The following is a 20,599-nucleotide window of genomic DNA, read 5'->3' on the forward strand; positions in this document are numbered from 1 at the left end:
ACAAAGTATGAAGATTTCTAAATTCAATCATATTGAACTTAAAATCAACTCTAACAACATTACAACAAACAATTCTTATAGTAAACTTAAACAAGATTATGAGACAAATTTAAAAAAATAATCATAAGTGATAAACAAGAAATCAAACTATACAAAATTCGGATTCAAGATCATCTAAACAAAGTATGAACATGAGTGAATCTATTTTAACACAACAAACATGACGGATTAAACGATTAAATCAATATATTCCTTTAACACAACTAAATTCTTTAAACAAATAACAAGATCGACGAAGAAACAATTATTAACTTAAACTTGAACTTAACAATACTAACAATTTCTAACAATTCATAAACACATGAAACAAATTGAAGAAATAGTTAATTAAATTTCAATTTGAATCTAACAAACAACAAACTAACAAATATTCACTTAAACAATAATACAAACATGAAATAAACATGAAAACAACTAATTAATCGTTTATTTGAAATCTGAAAAATTAATTTAACAAAACATATGAACAAACTAAAAAAATTAATTCAAACGATAGACATGAACAAAACAAACATTTGCCGTTTTTAGATTCGAGAAATATCAAAACAAAATACGGATAAAATAAAACTCAAAATCTACCAACCGGATTGAAACGAAGGTGTACGGACTGTTTTGACAGACCTCGATCAAAGCTTGACCAAACGACGACGAACATGAACAAATGAAGCCGCGCCGAAGCAGCAACAGTAGTTGACGCGGCAGAAACGGAGGAAGTAACATCGCTTCACCGTAGAGCTGTTCGACGCACCTGTGCGTGCTCGTCCATGGCGGAGAAGCAGCAGCTCGGAGGAGAAGAAACAGCAGCAAAACGAGCTGAAGAAGCATGGACGCCTCTGGTCGTTTGGACGTGACGACGACGAAGATAACAACAAAGTTATACGCGGCCAGCAGTTCACGTAGCTCGCGACTAGCTATATCGCGTGACAGCAATAGCTCATGCCTGGGCGGTAACCTGGCGACTGGGTTCGTCTGGGATTCTGTCCGGCGATGAGGTCATCCAACAGATGGTCGTTCATGGGACGCAAGGGGGAGGAAGAAGAAGAAAAAAAAAAAAACAGCAGCGATGGAGTTTTCTTGAGGTCGTTTATGGAGTTTGAGGTCGTTCATCAGTTCATGGGAGGTCAGCTTGGAGGTGTTTGGTGAGTGTGTGTGTGAGTGTGATGTGGGGATAAAGGGAATGGGAGAGGGGCAGCCATGGTTGGAATGGAGTTTTTTGAGGAAGAAGAAGGAGAAATGGGGGGGGCGGATGCTTAGGCATTTTTTGGGTTTTTTTTTTTTTTTTTTTTGTTTTATTTTGTTTGTAAAATAATAGGGGTGTTGGGTTATGGACTGGGTCGACCCAGTTCGAAATGGACTGGGTCGTAGGGAAGATTGGGCCATTTTTTGGGCCTGTGGCTTGAAGTTGAAGAAGAGGCCTAATTCCGACTTTCTTTATATTTTCGCTCTCTTTTCTTCTTTTATTTTTCTAAAACTAAATTATAAAAATACTTAAACTATTATTAAGAACTAAATTAATCGCAAATTAACTCCTAATAATAATTAACGCACAATTAAGTATTAATTAAGCATAAAATTGTATATTTGGTCATTAAATGCTAAAAATGCAAACGATGCCTATTTTTGTAATTTTTAATTTTTTGTAAACAAATTTAATTAGTAACAATTATAGAATTAAATCCTACATGCAAATGTGACATATTTTTGTATTTTTTATTAATTTAGCAAATAAACATGCATAAACAAATACAAATAATTATTCAAAATGTCACAAAATATCACAAAATGGCACACCAAGAAAAATCATTTTATTTTTGAATTTTTTGGGAGTAATTCTCATATAGGGCAAAAATCACGTGCTTACAGCTGCCCCTCTTTGCCCGGATACACGAAGGGTTTTCGTGCAAAGATAAAGCGAGCGATTTTTGCCCATTCGCGTACTCCGTTGAAGCATTTTTTTTGAAAAAGATTTGACCGAACCTTTGCTTCAAAGGTTTCCTACATATCCTGGGCTAAACAGGAATCAGGTCAATGTAGTTCGGGAAATTTTGGTAGCTGGGACTACCGTTGGGACTGCAAAGTTACTGCTGTTGCATGCTACTTTTACTGTTTGCTGACCTCCTTATTACACCATGCTAAAAAAAATAAGAAGCTAGACTAAGCTAGAAATTACAGAATCTTATCTGTTTTCCCCCTTGCTCCGGTTGCCTTGCTTTTTGTCGGTTTGTGTTTCCTCTGGTGCCTTTTTACCAAGACTTCTGGCCCTTGGTTTTTTTTTTTTTTTTTTTTTTTAAAATACCAGTTTTCGTCATTTTGTTCGGTCCGCTGGGGACATGGCTTTCTTCATTAAGCTTTTTGGTTGTTCCTCTTGGGACACGATTATCTTCATCAGATTCATCAAGACGCGTCTTTTCTTTCTTTTGACTCATGCGCTTGAATTTGCGCTGGGACTTCTTGTTGCCACCTTCTGCCTTCCGGTGTTGGGATTTTTATTGTTTCCTGCTGGGGATTCTTGTTGTAACCTTCTGCCTTCCGGTGGGGTTACTGACTTCAAAATCTGCAGTATAAGACTGAAAAGTATTCCTCTCGTTATACAGGTGGGCGCCTGGACATGAAATGAAAATGTATACCCGCATTATACTGGTGGGCGACCTGGAAATGGAAAAATGAAATGTATGCCCGCATTATACTGGTGGGCGACCTGGAAATGGAAAACTGAAATGTATGCCCGCATTATACTGGTGGGCGACCTAGAATATGGAATGAACAGACAAAATGTATTCCCTCATTATACTGGTGGGCGACCTAGAACTGAAATGTATTCCCGCATTATACTGGGGGGCAACCTAGAACTTAAATGTATTCCCGCATTTTACTGGTGGGCGACCTAGAACTTAAATGTATTCCCGCATTTTACTGGTGGGCGACCTAGAACTGAAAAGTATTCCCGCATTATACTGGTGGGCGACCTAGAACATGAAATGAAAACATAAATGCATACCCGCATTATACTGGTGGGTGACCTAGAACAGAAATGAAAAGACAGAAATGTATTCCCGCATTATACTGGTGGGCGACCTAGAACTTAAAAGTATTCCCGCATTATACTGGTGGGCGACCTAGAACTTAAATGTATTCCCGCATTTTACTGGTGGGCGACCTAGAACTTAAAAGTATTCCCGCATTATACTGGTGGGCGACCTAGAACTTAAATGTATTCCCGCATTTTACTGGTGGGCGACCTAGAACTTAAATGTATTCCCGCATTATACTGGTGGGTGACCTAGAGCATGAAATGAAAACATAAATGCATACCCGCATTATACTGGTGGGTGACCTAGAACTTAAAAGTATTCCCGCATTTTACTGGTGGGCGACCTAGAACTGAAAAGTATTCCCGCATTTTACTGGTGGGCGACCTAGAACTGAAAAGTATTCCCGCATTTTACTGGTGGGCGACCTAGAACTGGTAAAGAATAATTTGAATTTGTTTCCTCGATTCTCCGAGAAAATTTCCACTTGTGGCAGAAAATTTTATGCCCCAATTCTGGCGATCTTTCTTATGGCGTATCTTTAGGCCATCATCAACACTTTATTTTCCTGTTCAAATCAAAGAAAATTTAGTTAGTTTTTTTTTTTTTTTTTTTTTTTTTTGAAATATGGCGAATGGTCATGTCACTCCTGAAGGGGATGATTGTTCCCTTTCCCTTATTCTTGTTCGGCGTTCTCAAAACTTGTTGGGGATGATGTTATTTGCTGGGGATAACATTCTACTGGGGATGGTTTTTCCATTTATCCCTTCACCATTTTGTATCTCAAAAATTTCTGGAGGTTATTTTGTCGAAGATGAATTTTCCTTTCTTCCCTTCCCCTTCTGTGTTGTCCGACCACCTCGTAGCTTGGTCGATATTCGGTCGAAGTACTCTGGGGATCGTCTTGGAACTTGGCTTACAATTTCCTCAACATGTTTTTTTTCGGCTCTTCCCCGTACTTTCCTTGCCATTTTAGGACAGTATTATTCGGCCTAGCAACCAACGTCTTTTGCCTTATTGCCTTGTCTCTTGCCTGCCCTTTTCACTTTTTATGTTGTACCATTTTGGCAACTGGTAGTAAGCTCTGAAAGACCTTCCTTAAAACATAAATTTCTAGAAAAATTCTTTTAAACAAAGAAATGAAAAGATAGAAAAATGAGAAAATCTTTCTGAACAAAAAAAATGAACTTATCTGGGTGATACAACCGATTCCAATGATCATGTTGTGCATTCCGGATTAATCAACCCAGTCTATTTGTGTCGATCAAACTTTCTGATGTCTTCACTTGCTGGGGATAAATAGGTGCCCAATTCTTCGCAAAATACGGATCTTTTCCGTCAATCTATCTTGTCGCCTTATAGTGCCCTTCGCGGGGTTTTCACTAACAAGGCTCTCTCATTTCTCACAACTCCCGTCGCCTTATGGTGCCTGTGAAGGTTTTCACCGATAAGACTCTCTCATTTTGTATTTCTCAGCTTACGTCGCCTTATGGCGCCTGTGAAGGTTTTCGCCGATAAGACTCTCTCATCTTATTTTCTCAGCTTGGGATTGGAGTGTTGCCGATAAGATTTATCTCTGCCGGGAATTCTTTTGGCTAAAAATTCTTTCAATTCATGATCCTCATTCAGTCAGGGACCGATGTTTTATTCTTGGTTTTCATTTGCCTATCTTAACACCTCTCGGATACTGATCGGGAGGTCTTTTTTGGATATTAATATAGGTTTTAGAAGAAAAGGATATAAAATTCAAAATAACTTTGATGGGTAAAGTATTACAACTCTTGGAATCAAACTCTTTTTTTTTTCTTTTTTTTTTTCAAAATTTAGAAACATAATTTCTGCCCCAGTTTTCTTACTTGGGGATTTTTCTTTTGATTTTTTTTTTTTATTTTATTACCTTATGACCGAGCCGTGAGGCGCCTACGTATCCTCTTTGAGGAATCAGGTCGAACGTAGTTCACTGACTCCTTTGTTTTCTTGCGACCTTCAAAAAGTTTTTTTTTTTCATACATTTTTTCATTAATGATTCCAAGAGAGGGGTATAAAAAGATAAGTATGGCTCAAAGGGGTAAAGCAAAGGTTAAAAGTGTTTGGATAGAAGAAAGAATTGCCTCCGTCATTTCATTATCCGATAAGCACTAAGTATAAACAAACAAATAAACAACAAAAGAAATTACACATAATATCTTTTGACTGCATCAGAATTGATAGCCATGTCGACGCATCTTCCTTCAACATCCGTCAGACGTAAAGCGCCATTGGATAATACTCTGGTCACAATATACGGCCCTTGCCAATTCGGGGCGAACTTGCCTTTTGCCTCAATCTGATGTGGGAGGATCCGTTTCAATACTTGTTGCCCTACTTCAAATTTTCTGGGGCGCACCTTCTTATTGTATGCTCTTGCCATTCTCTTTTGATACAACTGGCCATGACATACTGCTGCCAATCTTTTTTCATCCATTAAACTCAGCTGCTCTAGTCGGGTTTTGACCCATTCATCATCGTCAATCCCGGCCTCAGCGATAATTCGAAGGGAAGGAATTTCAACTTCTGCTGGTATTACTGCTTCGGTTCCGTATACCAACAAATAAGGAGTCGCACCTATTGAAGTACGAACAGTAGTGCGGTATCCTAACAACGCAAATGGTAGCTTTTCATGCCATTGTCTGGATCCTTCAATCATTTTCCTCAATATCTTCTTTATATTTTTGTTGGCTGCCTCAACTGCTCCATTCGCCTTGGGCCGATACGGAGTGGAATTACGGTGTGTAATCTTAAACTGTTCACATACTTCTCTCATCAAGTTGCTGTTAAGATTAGCACCATTGTCCGTGATTATTATATTTGGGATCCCAAATCTACAAATGATATGGGAATGGACGAAATCCACCACTGCCTTCTTGGTTACAGACTTAAAAGTTTTGGCTTCAACCCACTTAGTGAAATAATCGATGGCTACCAGAATGAACCTGTGACCGTTCGAAGCTGCCGGCTCGATAGGCCCAATGACATCCATGCCCCATGCTACAAATGGCCATGGTGCGGACATTGTATGCAATTCCGTTGGTGGAGAATGAATCAGATCTCCGTGTATCTGACACTGATGGCATTTTCGTACGAAACTGATACAATCATGCTCCATAGTGAGCCAATAATATCCCGCTCGCAGAATCTTCTTTGCCAACACATATCCGCTCATATGGGGCCCACAGACTCCAGCATGTACCTCTGTCATCACTATCGTGGCTTGACCTGCATCAATACATCTCAGCAATCCCAGATCTGGGGTTCTTTTGTACAACATTCCTCCACTGAGGAAAAATCCATTTGCCAGTCGTCGAATGGCTCTCTTTTGATCTCCGGTTGCCTGCTCCGGGTATATCCCCATCCTGAGGTATTCCTTGATATCATAAAACCATGGCTCGCCATCCATTTCTTCTTCTATTATGTTGCAGTAGGCATGCTGATCACGAACCTGAATATACAATGGGTCAACATGGATTTTGTCTGGATGGTGCAACATCGATGCTAAAGTGGCCAAAGCATCGGCAACCTCATTGTGAACTCTCGGGATGTGTCTGAACTCCACTGATCGAAATCGCTTGCTCAAATCGTGCAAACATTGTCGGTATGGTATAAGCTTCAAATCCCGTGTTTCCCATTCACCCTGGATCTGATGTACTAGGAGGTCCGAGTCTCCCAAGACCAAGACGTCCTGAACATCCATGTCTGCAGCCAATCGTAGGCCCAAAATACATGCCTCATATTCAGCCATGTTGTTGGTACAATAGAAACGTAGCTGAGCTGTAACAGGATAGTGATGTCCTGTTTCTGAAATAAGTACTGCTCCTACTCCAACTCCTTTTGCATTAGCAGCCCCGTCAAAGAAAAGCTTCCACCCTGGTTTCTCATTCAGTTCTAACTCCTCTATATGTATCACTTCTTCATCTGGAAAATACGTCCTCAAAGGCTCGTATTCTTCATCAATAGGATTCTCAGCCAAGTGATCGGCCAATGCTTGAGCTTTCATGGCCGTCCTCGTCACATAGACAATGTCGAACTCTGTGAGTAATATCTGCCATTTTGCCAATCTTCCTGTGGGCATAGGCTTCTGGAAAATATACTTTAATGGATCCAGACGTGAAATAAGGTAAGTAGTATGTGACGACAGATAATGCTTAAACTTCTGTGCTACCCAAGTTAGAGCACAACATGTTTTCTCAAGTTGAGTGTACTTATTCTCATAGACTGTAAACTTCTTGCTGAGATAATAGATGGCTTGCTCTTTTCTTCCTGTGATGTCGTGTTGACCCAACACGCAACCAAACGAATGATCCAGGACCGTTAGATAAAGGATTAATGGCCTCCCCGACTCAGGTGGAACCAATACAGGTGGATTGGATAAATAACCTTTGATCTGGTCAAATGCCTCCTGACATTCTGCCGTCCATTCTATCGCGGCATCTTTCCTCAGCAATCGAAAGATGGGTTCACAAGTTGTTGTGAGCTGAGCGATGAATCTGCTGATATAGTTCAATCTTCCCAACAGACTCATTACTTCTGTTTTATTCCTTGGTGGCGGCAATTCCTGGATGGATTTGATCTTTGACGGATCCAACTCAATGCCTCGCCGACTGACGATAAATCCTAACAGCTTTCCAGATGGAACACCAAATGCACATTTGGCTGGGTTGAGCTTAATGTCGTACCTTCGAAGTCTTTGGAAAAACTTCCTAAGGTCTGCTACGTGGTCTTCCTGACGCTTGGATTTGATGATCACATCATCTACGTACACTTCGATCTCTTTGTGTATCATATCATGGAACACAGTAGTCATTGCTCTCATGTACGTTGCCCCAGCGTTCTTCAAACCGAATGGCATTACCCGATAACAATAAGTCCCCCATGGCGTAATGAAAGCTGTTTTCTCTGCATCTTCTTCATCCATCAAAATCTGATGATACCCAGCGTAGCAATCCACAAAGGAGCCGATTTCTTTCCCGGCGCAATTGTCGATCAAGATATGGATATTGGGCAATGGAAAGTTATCCTTTGGGCTTGCCCTGTTCAGATTACGGTAGTCGACGCATACCCTGATCTTCCCATCTTTCTTTGGTACTGGCACTACATTAGCCAACCAATCAGGATATCGAGAGACCCGAATAACCTTTGCTTGCAGCTGCTTGGTTACTTCTTCTTTAATCTTCACACTCATATCTGTTTTGAACTTCCTCAGTTTCTGCTTGACAGGAAGACAGGCCGGGTCAATGGGCAATTTGTGAACCACTAGCTTGGTGCTTAAACCCGGCATGTCGTCATATGACCATGCAAAAATATCTTTAAACTCAATGAGTGCTTTGATTAATTCTTCCCTGATGCCAGGCTCAATGTGGATGCTGATTTTGGTTTCTCGGACATTATCCGCATCCCCTAGATTTACAGCCTCGGTGTCATTCAGATTAGGCTTGGGTTTCTCTTCAAATTGGCATAGTTCTCGGTTTATTTCCTCGAAGGCTTTATCCTCATCATATTCAGACTCATAATCGATCTCTTGTATCATTAAATCAGAGTCAGATTGATTTATTAGACTAGGTCGAAGATCCGTCGTGCATGCCATGTCATTAGAACCAGTAAAAAGAGAACTGTTCAGAAAGAGAAAAGAATAAAACAAAATTAAAATGAGACAAGAAAAGAGTTTTATTAAAATGCGGGATAACAGGGTTCACACTTTTACAAGATAAAATGAGATTTGGATTACACCCTGAATAATCCGAAAAATAAAAAAGCAAAAATCAAAGCCTACTACCAGGACTCTCCCCGAGTAGGAAGAGGAGTAACCGTCCAATTGTTGGTTTTGGCTTCAGGCCCCATAAACTGTATGTCTGTTCCACTGGAACCCTCTCCGACTTCTACCATATTGACATTAGTGAACAATCTTTCGAAACTCTGATTCAGATCCCCGTCAATCCCAATCAATCGCCCGAGAACTTTCGGGACTGGTGACCCCTTGGCGCTTGCTCTAACAAAAGATCTTGAGAGACGTGGCACAGGTTTGGGAAGAAACCAAACTTTCTTCTTCATTTTCCGAGCTCGTTTTACATCTGCCGCAGTCGGTTTGAACCCCAACCCAAAGGTCTCCAAATTCTTGGGCAAGGAAACAGGTTGAACAATTCCCTGAAGTTCAGCTCCCAAGCCTTTTCCTGGCATAAACCCATTACCTAGCATTTCTGAAACCATCATAACCGTTGCGGAAGCTATCCTAGGATGCTGAATGATTTCACCCTCGGGGATCTTGTTTGCCGACACTGCATCAAAAATCTGGTAGACCCAGGGACCTTTGTCATCATTAGTCTCTATGAAGGGTACAATGGCGCCTCCTACGGTGCACGCAGTGTCCTCGCCGTGCAATACGACCTCTTGTCTATCCCACTCGAACTTGACCATCTGATGCAAGGTGGATGGCACTGCTTTGGCTGCATGGATCCACGGACGTCCCAACAGAAAGTTATAAGATACCGTAGCATCTAATACCTGGAATTCCATGGTAAACTGGACTGGACCGATGGTCAACTCAAGTATAATATCCCCCACGGTGGCTGTTCCATTTCCGTCAAATCCTCGGACGCAAATGCTATTCTTTTGGATTCTTCCGTGGTCGATCTTCAATTGGTTCAGGGTGGATAATGGACAAATATTGGCACTTGAGCCGTTATCCACTAATGCCCGAGTAACTGCCGAATCTTCACATTTGACAGTTAGGTAGAGAGCTTTATTATGCTCCGTGCCCTCCACTGGCAGATCATCATCTGAAAATGTTACCCTGTTCACCTCGAAAATTTTGTTGGCAATCGTTTCCAGGTGATTTACAGAAATTTCATTGGGCACATGAGCTTCATTCAGTATCTTCATCAGGGCCCGACGATGTTCATCCGAATGGATTAATAATGATAGCAGTGAGATCTGGGCCGGTGTTTTCTTCAACTGTTCGACCACGGAGTAATCCTGCACTTTCATCTTCTTTAAGAAATCCTCAGCTTCTTCTTCTGACACAGGTTTCTTTATTGCAGCTGGATTGGGTCTTCTCAATTCCGCCGGAGCAAAACACCGTCCTGATCGAGTCAGTCCCTGCGCCTCACAACTATTCTCCTCCACTTGTTGTCCCTTGTACATCACCACTGCCTTTTCATACTTCCAAGGCACAGCCTTGCTATCAATCATTGGTGTTTGGACTACTGGTTTTATGATGACCAGTTCCCTGCAGACCCCTTTCACAACAACCACGGGTGTAGATGATGCTCCCGTTATTACCAACTTGGCTGGTTCTGGTTTCCTTGTAGCGGCAGATGGATTCTTCCCCAATATCACCACTGGCTTGACATCTTCCCCTTTCAACTTTACCCCTGCTTCCTCATTGATCGATTTTTCTTTTGGAGTGGCACGGATCATCATCACTGTCTGTGGGGGTTTCTTCGGCTCCCCTACTTCGTGCACAAGCTCGATCATGTGGGCTTCAGGGTGCTTTGGCAATGGGTTCTGGTTAATGTTAGGTGCCTCCGGTGCCTGTACCTCGATCTTGTTGGTATCAATAAGATCTTGTATTGCATGTTTCAGCCTCCAACATTTCTCGGTATCATGTCCGGGAGCTCCCGAACAATATTCACATCTTACCGAGTGATCCATATTTTGGGGTAAGGGATTTGGTAATCTAGGCTCAACAGGATTTAATAAACCCAACTGCCTCAATTTGTGGAACAAGGCAATATAAGTTTCCCCCAACTCAGTAAAAGTTCTTTGCCTCTGCAATCTTTCATTTCTGGCGGCCGGATTTCCCCTGAAACCCATCCCTGGAGGGTTCCTGTAGGCTCTTGGTGGTGGATAGGTGTTTTGTGGTGGTGGGTATGTGTTATGTGGAGGTGGGTATGTGTTATGTGGAGGTGGGTATGTATTGTGGGGAACCGGCGTGCGCCATTGTGGGCGAACCGGAGGTTGGGTGTATGTCTGGGCTTGATGGACGGTGAAATGTTGTTCTTGTGGTTGGTAGTAGGGTTGTGGAGGGTAATTTGGAATGTGTGGGTAGTTTAGACGATGGGGTCTGGGTTGGTAATGAGGGGAAGGACCTCTAGATCTGGACCAATTGTCGGCCTCTAATGTCGTGACCTCCTCTCTCCTTTTCTTCCCTAGCGCACCTCCCGTGCCGCTCTGAATGGCCTGAGTTGTTGCCTTAATTGCTGAATAACTCAGGATCTTATTGGACTTAAGTCCCTCTTCTATCATACCTCCCATTTTCACAACTTCATTAAATGATTTGCCAACTGACGTCACCAAGTGACCAAAGTAAGTTGGCTCGAGAGTTTGTAAGAAGTAATCCACCATTTCTCCTTCTCTCATTGGGGGATCAACTCTGGCTGCCTGTTCTCTCCATCGGAACCCAAATTCCCGGAAGCTCTCTCCGGGTTTCTTCTCGAGCTTTAGCAATGTGAGACGGTCTGGGACTATCTCAAGGTTGTATTGGAAATGTCCTGCGAAAGCCTGTGCCAAGTCATCCCAGGTGTACCACCTGCTCGGATCTTGTCTTGTATACCACTCTAACGCCGACCCGCTCAAACTCTGGCCAAAGTAAGCTATTAATAGCTCATCTTTGCCCCCTGCTCCCCTCATTTTGCTACAAAAACCTCGTAGATGTGCCATAGGATCACCATGCCCTTCGTATAAATCGAACTTGGGCATTTTGAACCCTGCTGGTAATTGAACGTCAGGGAAAGGGCATAGATCCTTGTAAGCCACGCTGACCTGGTTACCTAACCCGTGTATGTTCCTGAAGGATTGCTCCAGGCTTTTAAATTTCCGCATCACCTCGTCCTGCTCTGGGCTCTTAGCCGGCTTTTCAATCTCCGCCGGGACCTCAAAGTGGGGATTATAGGTATGTGGCTCGGGTGCTTTGAATGTGAGTTCAGGGGGGTAGTATTGTGTATCGTGAGCCTGAAACAGTGGCTCACTAGATGATCTGTGCAATGGGGCTGGGGGAGGTGCCACAAAGACGGGAACATTTGGTGGAGGAGGGTTTTGAGTGGGTGGTGGAGCTTGGGAATCATAAGCCTCTCTTCCCTGATAATAGTGATGGCTTGGGAAACTTGTTGAAGGACCGGGAGAGGGGTATTCCGGCGTGTGTGTTGGTTGGAGGGTAGGAGTAACGGGTAGTTCTTGCCCCTTCTGGGCTCTAGCTAAGGCTATCTGCATTTCATTCATTTCTAGCCTCATTTTTTCCATTTTCTCCAGGGCTTCCTTCAGCATCTGATTGGCCGTTTTTTCTGACTCAACGCTGTTGTCTGACCCAGTCATGCTTTCTGGTATAGGACCTTTTGATCTTGTCTGATAATGGTACGGTGCCAGTACGCTCTAACAACTAACTGATATTGATTGGAAAAACAACAAACTTGTCAGTGTTAGAGTCTTAACAGATATTGTAATTGCACGTTAGGGGGATGCAATGCTCCTAGGCAGTTAATCATTTCTAACATGCTTTTGCTCCGATCCGCATGCATCATCCCGGCTTATTTTTGCTCTGACAAATATATATTCTTCCTTTTTTTTTTCTTTTTTTTTTTTTTAATTACGGTCGAATCCTATAGAGACTGCCTACGTATCGTGACCCCGCACGAATCATACCAAGCGTAGTTCGTGCCATAAGACCAAATATATTTTTTTATTACTCAAAATAATGCTATTACAAGCCATCACAAAAAAAAAACAAAAATACAGACTTTATATATATATATATATATATATATATATTTTTTTGAGAATGTTTGAAGAAAAGGAAAAAAACATATGGGTAGACAACAGACTCGAAAATCAAACAAGTGCAAGATTGAACTAGGGATACATTAAAGCTTTGAATTTTGGTGCCCGCGAGGCATCATTCGGCCTTTCCGCGGGCTTGGGGGCCAGGCTTCTTTGCAAGCTTTTTAGTTCCTCCATGATCTGATGGACATAACCCATGATTGAGGCAAATAGGACATCACGAGGCATCTCTTCACATGTTAGGCACTTTGTGGTGATATAGCGCCCTATATCATTGATCCTACCCCTGATTCTATCCCTCTCTATGCACAGTTGTTCTATCCGTTGATTCTTTAGTCCCAATATTCGAGTATTGTCAATGAGCTGCTCTTGGAACCTCTCCATTTGTTCTTCCATCCGGGCTATCGACTCATGGTAGTGTTCTCTATATGTTCTAGCATCCTGGGCTTGTTTGAGGACCCGATTATTGAGAATGGAGTTTATCTCTCTCAATGTCGCGACACTCATTTCGTAGTCCCTTTTTACTTGCCATAGGTGCTCTCTCCGTGATGTTGTAACTGTAGCCCATCTGACCCGCATTCTTGTTATACAAGCCTGGGATCTCTCCAAGTCTTCTCGGCTTTGGCTGACTTGATTTCTCAATTCCGCTATCAACCTTTCATCAGATAGACGTTTCTGTCGGTCGCTATCACTCTTACTGACTCGGCGAATTCGGGCTTTCAGTGCCTGGTTTTCTTTGGCTAATTTGTTCTTCTCACCCTGCTCTGAGGCTACTTGAACGTTGTTTTCAAACATAAGCCTTTCAATTTGTCGCTTCAGCTGCCCGATTTCAACCCGGTAGCCTTCCTCTCTCACTAACCAGCCCCACTGTTCCTGCGAATCATCCGTAAATTGTTGGACGTGAGCTCTTTTGGCAGGCCTCTGACGAATCTGGAACCTTTTCCCGAACCAAACATCGTATTTTGGGTCTACCTCACCCTTAGCCAGCTCTCGAACCATAGTCTTGGGTTCAAGGAATCTACATTCGTGCCACAACTTTCTAATTTTTCCTTCGGGGAACACGACTCCTGGACTCAACTCAATGGCGTGCTTGCTTAGATCCTCATCAGTGGGAATTACCTGAAATCTTCCTAGTTGGCGCAGTACCCGATGAGGAGCATATGGTTGGATGCTACGAAGTCCCATCAAAAGAACATGACATTCCTCGGCCGCCATGTATATTACCTCAGTATCATTCAACCACCCAAATGCCCATTCAACTTGGTCGGCTGTTGTTGACCTCAATTGTGCAAGCCATGCTTCGACGCCTTCGGGAAATATGACGCCTGTCATTCGTTTCTCAAAGCCGCTAATGCAGTTTTTCTCAGTCAACCCGTGGTTCATGTATCCCACTCGGTGATGGAGGTGTTCTTGCATCCACAGCTGGAGTAACAGATTGCATCCCTGAAAGAACTTGCCTCCTTCTCGGCATATAGTTAAAGCTCGGTAGATTTCAGACAAAATCAAAGGAACCACAGTACTGTCGGTTCTTTTGATTGCAACATCGGCCATCCCTACAAGGCCTATCTCTATTTTTTTATCTTTGCGGGGACAGACCACAACTCCCAGAAATGCTGTGATAAATGCCAAAGTACGTCTTGCTTCCCACTTGATTCTGTTCCCAGTGTGAATTAATCCGAGGTTTGGTTCTTCCAAACCCTGAGGAATTCCGTACCGTTGATACAAGAATTGGAGAGTACAACATCCCTTCGACAAATCATCATTCTGTACCTTCCGACTAATGCTTAGCAAATCCAAGAACGCGTGCGGAGATACTGGTCTTGGTGAAAGTAAATACTGCCCTCTTAGTTTCCCATTCAACCCCGCATATCCGGCGACTTCCTCTAGTGTAGGTGAAAGTTCAAAGTCAGCAAAACGAAACACGTTGCGTGTTGGGTCCCAGAACGGTATTAGAGCCTCGATGATATCTGTCCTTGGCTTGATATTCAACAGATCGACAAAACCTCCCAAAACTCTTTCCACTATCTTTATACTATCCTTTCCCATATCATTCCACCACATGTGGAGTTGCGAAGGGACCTCGCTACACACTGAGAATGGTTCATTTTGACTTGTGCTCATCCTGCACATTTATTATAGTGATTAAAGAAGGAAAAACTTTTATTTGACTTAAAAACTATCTATATTCTAAAGAAATATTTTTTGGATTTTAATAATTTTTTTTTCTTGAAAAAAAAACTTTTAAGGAGAAAGGAAATATTTTTGAACCAATATTCTGAATTTATGAAAGAAATACTACAGAAAAAATATTTTTGAATTTTATTTTGAATATCTTTTAAACAAATAATTGGGATTTTGAGATTAAAAGGAAATATATTTTTTTTTTTTAAAAAAAAAATTGAGGTCTAAAAGAAAAACTTTCTAAAGAAGTGAGTAATGTTAAATATTTTTGGATTTTTTTTTTTTTTGAATATGGTGAGCCGAAACCAAAGAGGTTTGCCTCTGATCTCACATCCGGTGAGAATCATACCCGCGTAGTTCAGGCTATAAACTAACTAATTTTTTTTGAAAACAAACAAATTTTTCCTTTTCCTTTTATATCAAAAAAAAAAACTATTTTCCTTTTTCATTTTTTTTTTAAATAAAGCAAATTAAAATAAAAGACTTATTCCTACACACTTTCTGCTTTCTAGGCAAACCAACAATTCTAAAAGTAAAAATATATATGTTTTTTTTTAAAAAAAAATTCGGCAGCACTTCGACAGTACTTGGACACTGATTTTTCTAAATTAATCAAATAACTTTTCACTTGCTATTTTTATTTTATTTTATTTTTTACACTCCCGAGACTCAGAAGCCGGTCAACATGCAAGACCGAGCAAATAAATGCACATAAAACAAATAAGATGCATCAGGATGGTCATTTTCATTTTTGGTGCACCTGTCCTAGACAGACCCAACCCCTGTGTTGAGCCTCCAAAGTCAGATGCACGTGATGCAAACAAACGTTCCTACTAGGGATCCGACATGTGGTTTTGTTATACTAGGTTCAGAACCTGGGTGTTTGTTCTAGACCTGGCTTACCCGAGCGGACAGCTCGAGCCGAGGGGGGTAGCGTACCGGGAATACAGAAGCTTCACCGGCTTAGCAACTTGTCCGAACCTCGTTCTAAATTGGGATTTTACACTATACAGAAAAGAAGTCGTACGAAGTACACCCTTCTTCATGATTTAGAAGACTCAGAGAGGAGATGGGTTTCGGCACAGTTTATACACAGTTCATGTAATATCAAAGCGGTAAAAGCAGCATTTAGCACATTAGGCTCAAACATGTAAAAATCAGATAAAACCAAATATAACAATTTATATGAGCTCGAATTTCTAACCCTGAACCACTGGTTCTGGGTTAAAATATCCCCAGCAGAGTCGCCAGAGCTGTCACACCTCCTTTTTCCGGCACCGCGAGGTGCGTAGGGAGTTTTTTCCAATTAAAGGACAGTCGAAACGGGATTGGTTTAATTATTTCAGAGTCGCCACTTGGGAGATTTAGGGTGTCCCAAGTCACCAATTTTAATCCCGAATCGAGGAAAAGAATGACTCTATATTACAGTCTGCGTACCAGAAATCCGGATAAGGAATTCTGTTAACCCGGGAGAAGGTGTTAGGCATTCCCGAGTTCCGTGGTTCTAGCACGGTCGCTCAACTGTTATATTCGGCTTATTTATCTGATTTTTAATACAATTATGAACCATGTGCAAATTTTATCTTTTACCGCTTTATTATTATAATTATTATTTTTTAGGAATGTGAACATCGCTTAAAACATATCTTTGGATTGTGTCACATGAAATGCACCCACAATACGAAACATATTTTATTTGATGTTTTAGGATTTAGATTTGGGTCGCATGAAATGCGCATCCGAGTTTAAGAAGGTAAAATTAATTAAATCGCGCCTAAAGAGTTTAACGCGTCATTATCTTTGGGGAAGGAAGTGAAATTCACTAAACAATCCATCCCAAATTCTAAGTAATTTTTTTTAATAATTAAATAAATAAATGAGATTGGAGAATCCTATACATTTGTATTATTTACATCTATTTATTTTTAGCGAAATCCTTTAATAATATCCTTTAATGACTACCTTTTTATTATTACTAAGTTTTTTTTATAAATATAAAATCAATATCTACATTCTTGAAAATGACATATTAAATAGAAGAGAAAAACAAATATTAGCAGAAAGTAATAAAATTATAATCATAGATACAACATGGAATTATTGAAAAGTAAAAAAAAATAAAAAAAACTAATTATCCCATAGTTGGATTAAAATTCAAATTATTAGTAAGACTTAAGCTTATTGAAACTAATTATTTACAAATACTGAAAATTGAAAGAAATAAAAATAAAAACTTGAGTACTAAATCATATTTCTAAAAAATTAAACAATTTAACATTAACTAACTTTGTTTTAATTCATCATGTCCTAATACTTGTTTGCAAACTAATTCATGTTATAACTGAAATTGACTACATGATTCAGATTAACTTATCGTTGACGAAAAAACCTTATGAATAAGGAACTTAGTTAATTTTTGCCAAACTGATTCAATAACGTCATTTTTACGTTATTTCTTCTATTTTTTTTTATTAAACAATTTTAATTAATAATCAGGTTTAAATATATTTCCTAATAATCTGGTAAAGACGTTATTTAATATGTCGCTATAATATGCCTAGTTATGCCGATGACAGTGATTTACGGAATAATAATACATGAATAACCTAAATACAATACAAAAAATTAAATTAAACTAAATTAAAAATTTAACACTCCATTCTTCATTTCAGCTTACAAAATGCCAAAATTACAGTTGTGTACCTGATATTGTCAATATAAGAAGAAGAAAGTCAGCAACGTAATACGTAACACAGCAACAGCAACAATAACCAGCAATAACCAGTCAACGAAAATCCCAGTGACAGCTTTGAAAAATTCAAAATAAAATCCAGGAATGCCGAAAATAACGGACAGAAACCAAGGGAAATTTTCAGATTTTTGACAGGCTAGTTAATCTTCAACCCTTAATTTCTACACCTGTATACCAGAATATTTATCAGGTGTGTACTACTTTCTCTTCTAATTTTCAATTTTTTTTCTTTGTATGTTTTTCTTTTCTTGAGAGTTTCAATTTTTTTTTTCGGAATAAATGTTCAGCTTTTTTTTCAATCTTTTTTTTCTGTCTGTATTTTTCCTTTTGTGTTCAAGACTTCACATATATATATCCCATCCCATAAATCAATTAAAATCAATCCCTTTCTCTACCAAACCCATTATCTTCCCACTCATCCCCATTACATTAAATAAATATATCACACCACCCCATTATATTTTGTCCCCCATGCCTTATTTAAAATAATGCAAGATTCCCCTTTAATTTAAATCTTGTCCCCCCTTTATATTAAATAATCATATCACAACCCACCCCATTTCATTTTGTCCCCCATGCTTCAAATAAACAATTACAAAATGTACAATTCCTAAACTACCCCTTCCGACCTTACTGAAATTACCAAACTACCCCTGAACGTATTACAAATTTACCAAACTACCCATCAGCTATAACACATCAATTAATCAAACTTAACCAAAATATAGACAATATGATCAATTTCTAACAATGTTCAAACAACAATATGAACACGGATGAACATCATAACAACAATATCATATGAACATGATTTTAACAACATTTCAACAACAAATCACATGAACACAAATTGAACAACCAAGAACAACTAAAATTTGATTGAACAATATTTTAGCAACAAACAATCCTATTTTCGGATTCAACACCAACAACAAACAAAGTATGAAGATTTCTAAATTCAATCATATTGAACTTAAAATCAACTCTAACAACATTACAACAAACAATTCTTATAGTAAACTTAAACAAGATTATGAGACAAATTTAAAAAAATAATCATAAGTGATAAACAAGAAATCAAACTATACAAAATTCGGATTCAAGATCATCTAAACAAAGTATGAACATGAGTGAATCTATTTTAACACAACAAACATGACGGATTAAACGATTAAATCAATATATTCCTTTAACACAACTAAATTCTTTAAACAAATAACAAGATCGACGAAGAAACAATTATTAACTTAAACTTGAACTTAACAATACTAACAATTTCTAACAATTCATAAACACATGAAACAAATTGAAGAAATAGTTAATTAAATTTCAATTTGAATCTAACAAACAACAAACTAACAAATATTCACTTAAACAATAATACAAACATGAAATAAACATGAAAACAACTAATTAATCGTTTATTTGAAATCTGAAAAATTAATTTAACAAAACATATGAACAAACTAAAAAAATTAATTCAAACGATAGACATGAACAAAACAAACATTTGCCGTTTTTAGATTCGAGAAATATCAAAACAAAATACGGATAAAATAAAACTCAAAATCTACCAACCGGATTGAAACGAAGGTGTACGGACTGTTTTGACAGACCTCGATCAAAGCTTGACCAAACGACGACGAACATGAACAAATGAAGCCGCGCCGAAGCAGCAACAGTAGTTGACGCGGCAGAAACGGAGGAAGTAACATCGCTTCACCGTAGAGCTGTTCGACGCACCTGTGCGTGCTCGTCCATGGCGGAGAAGCAGCAGCTCGGAGGAGAAGAAACAGCAGCAAAACGAGCTGAAGAAGCATGGACGCCTCTGGTCGTTTGGACGTGACGACGACGAAGATAACAACAAAGTTATACGCGGCCAGCAGTTCACGTAGCTCGCGACTAGCTATATCGCGTGACAGCAATAGCTCATGCCTGGGCGGTAACCTGGCGACTGGGTTCGTCTGGGATTCTGTCCGGCGATGAGGTCATCCAACAGATGGTCGTTCATGGGACGCAAGGGGGAGGAAGAAGAAGAAAAAAAAAAAAAAACAGCAGCGATGGAGTTTTCTTGAGGTCGTTTATGGAGTTTGAGGTCGTTCATCAGTTCATGGGAGGTCAGCTTGGAGGTGTTTGGTGAGTGTGTGTGTGAGTGTGATGTGGGGATAAAGGGAATGGGAGAGGGGCAGCCATGGTTGGAATGGAGTTTTTTGAGGAAGAAGAAGGAGAAATGGGGGGGGGGGGGGGCTTAGGGGTTTTTTTTTTTTTTTTTTTTTTGTTTTATTTTGTTTGTAAAATAATAGGGGTGTTGGGTTATGGACTGGGTCGACCCAGTTCGAAATGGACTGGGTCGTAGGGAAGATTGGGCCATTTTTTGGGCCTGTGGCTTGAAGTTGAAGAAGAGGCCTAATTCCGACTTTCTTTATATTTTCGCTCTCTTTTCTTCTTTTATTTTTCTAAAACTAAATTATAAAAATACTTAAACTATTATTAAGAACTAAATTAATCGCAAATTAACTCCTAATAATAATTAACGCACAATTAAGTATTAATTAAGCATAAAATTGTATATTTGGTCATTAAATGCTAAAAATGCAAACGATGCCTATTTTTGTAATTTTTAATTTTTTGTAAACAAATTTAATTAGTAACAATTATAGAATTAAATCCTACATGCAAATGTGACATATTTTTGTATTTTTTATTAATTTAGCAAATAAACATGCATAAACAAATACAAATAATTATTCAAAATGTCACAAAATATCACAAA

This window comes from Nicotiana sylvestris, chromosome 7, assembly GCF_000393655.2.
Source record: "Nicotiana sylvestris chromosome 7, ASM39365v2, whole genome shotgun sequence".
Taxonomy (NCBI): Eukaryota; Viridiplantae; Streptophyta; class Magnoliopsida; order Solanales; family Solanaceae; genus Nicotiana; species Nicotiana sylvestris.